Source organism: Dioscorea cayenensis, chromosome 14 (assembly GCF_009730915.1).
Source record: "Dioscorea cayenensis subsp. rotundata cultivar TDr96_F1 chromosome 14, TDr96_F1_v2_PseudoChromosome.rev07_lg8_w22 25.fasta, whole genome shotgun sequence".
Classification (NCBI taxonomy): Eukaryota; Viridiplantae; Streptophyta; class Magnoliopsida; order Dioscoreales; family Dioscoreaceae; genus Dioscorea; species Dioscorea cayenensis.
This window is the reverse complement of record NC_052484.1, coordinates 8110784-8117232: the sequence shown is the minus strand read 5'-3', so window position 1 is coordinate 8117232 and position 6449 is coordinate 8110784.

Below are 6449 nucleotides of genomic sequence, written 5' to 3'. Positions count from 1 at the left end.
TAATTTCCACACGCCCGTGTGGATTCTCTGTTTCTCTGGTTTCTCGGCCGGCTATGAATAGTGCTGCTACAATACATATGACAATGTTGCTACAGTGCTCTGCTACAGTATTCAACCTGAATAGCTTCCCAATTCCATACTTTCATCTGGGTAACGCAAACGGGCACACGTTCACATCGTGGATCACTTGCTTCTTCAATGGTGTACATGTTGGCGAAACTCTTGTTCTATGTGCATAAGTCGGAGTGCTCGAGTGTGACTGCCTTTGTGCCCCTCCAAATGGATGTGCCAACTCGAATATGAGGAGGTTGGCACACACTCTAGCATCTCACATCGACCTATGTCTTCGCGTTTGAACTTTAGCAAGATTTCCTCCAAAATCGGTGCATTGTGATCCACATTGGCCTATTTCCTTCATACTCGGCCTCACAACCCTACCTGCATAAAAGTAACATAAAAACACACATATTAGTGTAAAACCTGAGAAAAGTAATGCTCAACATAAGGAATGAATGCTTCGCATTCGTATCGCACAAGCACTTATCAGATCTACACATAGGAAACAGATTTATCACTTGGAATCCATAGAACTCCATGCAACTTTGTGCTGTGTGAGGTGTTGAGACTAAGCAATTTCTCCACCGGGACATAGTATAGGGTTAGTCACGGTTGACTTTAGGTTTGAGACCGTTTGCTTTAGGATTTCACTACCCGTTAAGTATTAATTAGGAAGAATAATGGTAGGTCTTGCACTTGAAGCATAAGTCCTATGGGAGCATTGTCTGAGTACCCCCTTCAATCGATTGCCTTACCTCTCACTTACTTGTGCCTCTCATTCTTGTTCCTTGGTTAAGTAGCAATTTAGGTATTTTTTATTCCCTACTCTCTGTAGATATGATACCCCACTCACTTAGGATTTATTACTTCAACAAAACCCATGCACTTGCAGGTCACACGCAAGGGGTGTTGTCACACTAATAACTGCTTGTGTACTAAGAATATGAAGTTTTTTTTTATGATGAGCATTACTTTCATCAGGTTTTATTGCTAACACGTGTGTTTTTGTGTTTCTTTGCGCATATAGGGTTGTGGAGCTAAATAGAGAAGAAAGGAGCCAAAGTAGATTACGAATGCATTATGTTGATGAAATCTTGAAGTGGACACACGAGAAGACGCAAGTTGTGCTCGAAGACAAATAAGTGTGTGCCAACCTCCATTATGCATGATGGAATATGTAAATTGGAGGGGCACAAAGGCAGTCACACTCATGTATTCCGATTTGTGCAAGGCTAGCAAGATTCCTATCAAATGTGCTTTTACTCAAAGATGCAACACGATCTACAACATAGATGTGTGGCTGTTTTTGTTGCCTCAATGAAAAGTGTGGATTCTGGAGTATTTTGGTTTAGTACTATAGCAAATCACTGTAGTAATTTACTGTAGTAGTTACTATTCAAAGAGCGCCAAAAATAGATTTCCTACAGATTCACACGCGCGTGTGGAAATTCCACACACCCATGTAGATTCCTGACTCCAGCCCTTTATAAAGCCGCGACTTGTACGGATTTGGGGAGGCTTTGGCAAGGTTTTTGGAGTGGTTTTACGGCTTTCGACACCGTGTTCTGTCCGAAGATAGTTATTGGGGAAGCTTTCATCGGCATCGATTCAGCGAGGTGTGCCCTAGGCTTGATGAGGGAACCTTTGAAGAGAACGAGGCTACTCCACATGACCATTGACATAAATACCAAGGGGTTTTATTCATGGATTGCATCTCTTTACTTTTGACTTCAGTGTTGATTGTATTTTGCTCCATGGAGAGCTAAACCCTTAGTGGGTGCTTGGACTTGTAAACCCTAGGATGATATTGTTTCTTTAACCACTTATTATACTTTCCTTAATTGATGTTTTTAATTGAGTTCTAATCTTGAATGCTTGTTGTGTTGATTTTCCCTTAGAGTCATACTAGGGTTAAGAATCTATCTTGGTAATCCTTGTGGAAGAGTGACACACCATGAGGGTTAGACAATACTTGATTGGAGAGGGTTGAAAAGGTGAGTCGAGAGGTAGCATAGCATCCCCTTTCCCCTCAGGTGTGACTTAGTTTAACTCCACGTTCCAAGAGCTGTTTGCGGACATAATAGAGTGAAGAGCTAAGAGACAAACTCCGCTGAGATTTAGTTGAGTGAGCAACATAGTGAAATGTTGAAGTAATCCTTAGTATCTGGGGCTTAATTGTGATTAGGGATCTTTCACCTGGGCTAAAGGGTTAGGTCTTTAGTAGGGAATAGGGTTTATCACTTGGAATCCCTAGAGCCTAAAGCAACCTAGCATAGTGCGAGGTATCGAGACTGTGAGATTTCTCCATCGGGGCATAGTGTAGGTTTAGTTATGGTTGACTTTAAGTTTTGGGACCATTTGTTTAAGGAACTCCATGACTAATTATACATCAGTTAGGAGGTATAATGATTGCTATTTCACTTGGAACAATAGTCTTAGGGGGAGCAATGTCCGAGTGACTCACTTTTTATCGATTGCCTTTCCTCACATTTTATTATGCCTCTCCTTCTTATTTTCTTTAGTTCTTTTCATATTGATTTTGTTTATACCACTATTGATTCATCTTCACTTTCGTTAAATAGCAATCTTTGTGTTTCTTATCACTATTCCCTGTGGATTCGACTATGCACTCACAGGGGTATTATTACTTCGACAAACCCGTGCACTTGCGGGACTCACACAAGGGGTGTGTCAAGCACCAAGCTCGATTCGAGCGTTTGTCGAAGCTCAAGTTCGGTCAGACACGATTTCCAGATTTGAGTTCACTCAGAGAGGTGCAGTTAGCTGATGACATGGCTGATGAGGTTGACGGGATCCTCTTGGTGGGTAGTTAGCGGTATTTACTGCAGATTAGAGACCCGGTTATCCGCATGTTTACATTAAAGATGCTCGGCTTATTTGAGTATGACCGCTCCTATTGCAGCTTCGATAGTGTCAACGCCATTCAGTTTAGAGCTTTTGGGCATCATCATAGTATGAGTGTTACGCAGTTTTCGGTCAGACTCGGGTTGTATGATGAGGCATTCACAGATACTAAAGAGTACGATTGTTTGCCCACAGACTAAACAAGTAGCTTGACACTGCAGCGCGTGTACAGAGTGTTTTGTGGAAAGGGACAGTATGAGCCCGAGGTTTCGAAGGCTACTTGTTTATCTCAGCCGAGCTATCGATACATTCATGCAGTCCTGAGCAGATCCGTGAATGGCCATGGTGATAGTACCAGAGTTTTGAATGAACAGGAGCTTCTATACTTATACTCTATGGTACAGAGCGAGCTGTTACATCTAAGACACATTATGGTTGAGTATTTGAGACACTAGGGATAGTATACCAAGATTGTTGTTCTCTTCTCTGGCCCGTACATCACCAGACTCATCATTAGGATGGGTCTACTGAACGCCATTAGAGGGGTCGAGAAGATGATTGTTCTAGCACCCCTCGGCTTAGAGACAATGTGCATTATGGGCATAATCAGGAGATATATAGATGGGGTGTATGTGCTGAACATGCCCCCACCGGAGTCAATCGAGGCTGAGGGAGACACATCAGAGGGGTCCCAGGCAGTACTTGAGATAAGACTGAGCAGGTACAGGCAAAGGCACCCCCTACAATGCAAGATCCCCTACCAATTCAGATATTCTCTCCGACTCGAGCCCATGATCGATTTGAGAGGCTCGAGAGTGTTGTAGGGGTGCTGCAGAGTGATTTGGCTGAGGTTTATGCGCTACAGGCCACAAACCACACTGAGGTGATGGCACGTCTGGATATTCTATAGCTGCTACTTGAGAAAGACGTGACCTCACCAATTCAGGTGTCGATTCAGCATCGTCAAAACCAGCAGCAGAAGAGGCGATAGAGCATGCCACTTATGATTGATACGTCTTTACTATTCTTTTAATTCTTAATTTTCATATTTCATTTCTATATTTTATTTTGGACTTGTACACCTTAGAAAGGATCTTCCTTCTGAGTTCATCTTCTATTTTTGTTTCAAGTTGTATTTCATTGCCTTATCCTTATATACTCAAGTTGTTTTTGTTTTTATTAAGCTTCACCGAACCAACTTGTGTATAAGTGCAGATGGTCTTGTGAGTATGGAATTTGAGGAACTAGTAATGGACACGGCCTTATGGTCGTGTGTGCTCCACAACCCATTGAGACTCAACTCTCAATGAATATAGCTACATCAAACGTACCATTCAGAGTTTAAGAGAGTATTGTTTCAATTGCCCACTTCCACAAATGCTTTTGATTGATTTATATCCTATTATGCTTGCTTGCGTAGATTAAGGGCAATGTACATCTTAAGTGTGGGAGGGAGTTCACATTACACATGTTTATTACATAAGTTTTGACTGAAATACATGCTCACGCAGCTAATTACGGTTCACTTTAGTTGCAATAATTGTATTCTTAAGTTTAGGGGAATTTTTAACATTGAATGTTCTCATGCTCTAGTTTTTACATGAATTTCAAGGAATTTTTGCCCGATTGACAATTGTTGCACTACTCACTCATTAAACCCTTTTGGAAACTCAAGTTCGATGTTTAAGGGACTACTTAGTTTTGTTTTCTTGTGTTACTTTTGCTGAAAAACATGAAAAATTAAAAGAGAAAAATACTTGTTTTAGTTGTGCATTTGGGGTGGAAAGAGCTACCACCTATGAAGTATGAAGCTACTCTCATTAGTTGGATACTAGTTATGCCCTAATAAGAGAAAGAGCTATCTCATGGGACGAATGAAAGCTACTACCCCAGTAGAAAGAGCTACCACCTCGAAAGTGTGAAAGCCACCTTAGCAGACGTTTTTGAAAGGCTACCTTAGAGGATGTGTGAAGCTACTACCATCTCTTTATTTTGTGTTGTTTTGTAGATAAATAAGCCCCTTATACCTAGAACTTTGAGGAGTATAAGTTGGGTTGACTTGAGTGAGTTTACACACACTTACACTATTTCGGGTTTGTTGTCCTTTTAATTTGAGTTTTTAGCTAGAGTAATGATTTTTTGTATTTAATGTTGAAATTTGCAATACTTGTAGAATGCTTCCCTTGCATGCTTTAGTGAACCTAAGGCCAAGCACTTTCAATATTTTCTTTTTCTATGCTTTAATGTTTTATTTTTGCTTGAGGACAAGCAAAAGCTTAAGTGTGGGGGAGTTTGATAAGTGCTTGTGTACTAAGAATACGAAGTATTCTTTCTTACGATGAGCATTACTTTTATCATGTTTTATTGCTAATATGTGTGTTTTTGTGTTCTTTTGCATATATAGGGTTGTGGAGACAAATAGAGAAGAAAGGAGCCAAAGTAGATTGGGAATGCATTATGTTCATGGAATCTTGAAGTGGACACATGAGAAGACGCAAGTTGTGCTCGAAGACATATGAGTGTGTATCAACCTCCATTATGCTTGATGGAATATGTAAACTAGAGGGGTACAAAGGCAGTCACACTCATGTGTTCCAACATGTGCAAGGCTAGCAAGATTCAAGTCAAATGTGCTTTTACTCGAAGATACAACGCGATCTACAGCATAGACGTGTGACCGTTTATGTTGTCTCGATGAAAAGTGTAGATTCGGGAGTATTTTCATGGAGTACCGTAGCAGGTTACATTAGGAAATCACTGTATAAATTTACTGTAGTAGTTACTGTCCACAGACAGCCATAAGGACTAGACAAAGCAAGATTGGAGCGGGTTGAGAGGGTGAGTCAAGAGGTAGCGGAGCGTTACCTTTCCCCTTCATTGTGATTAATCCTACCTCCATTTTCCAAGAGTTCTTTGCGGTCACAATAGAGTGAATTGCTAAGAGAGGAACTCCGCTGGGCTTAGTTGCACGAGTAATAGAGTGAAGTGCTGAAGTAATTTTTAGTGCAGGAGTTTAATTGTGACAAGGGGTCTTTCGCCTAGACCAAAGGGCTAGAACTATATTAGGGAATAGGGTTTATCACTTGGAATCTCTAGAGCTTCTTGTAACTGTACGCAGTGTGAGGTGTTGAGACTGATTGATTTCTCCACCGGGGCATAGTGTAGGGTTAGTCATTGTTGACCTTAGGTTCGGGACCGTGTATTTTAGGATTTCCATGACTCATTAAACATCAGTTACGAGACATAATAGTTCGTCTTGCACTTGAAGCAATAATCCTAAGGGGAGTAATGTCCTAGTGCCCCACTTTCTATCGAATGTCTTTCCTCTCATATTATTGCCCCTCTTTCTTATTTTCTTTAGTTATTTTCATATTGATTTTGTTCACACCATATCGATTCATTTTTACTTTAGTTAAGTAGCAATCTTTGTGTTTCTGATCACTATTCCCTGTGAATTTGACTGCCCACTCACTGCGGTATTCTTAGTTCTACCAATCCATGCACTTGCGGGTCACAAGTAAGGGGTG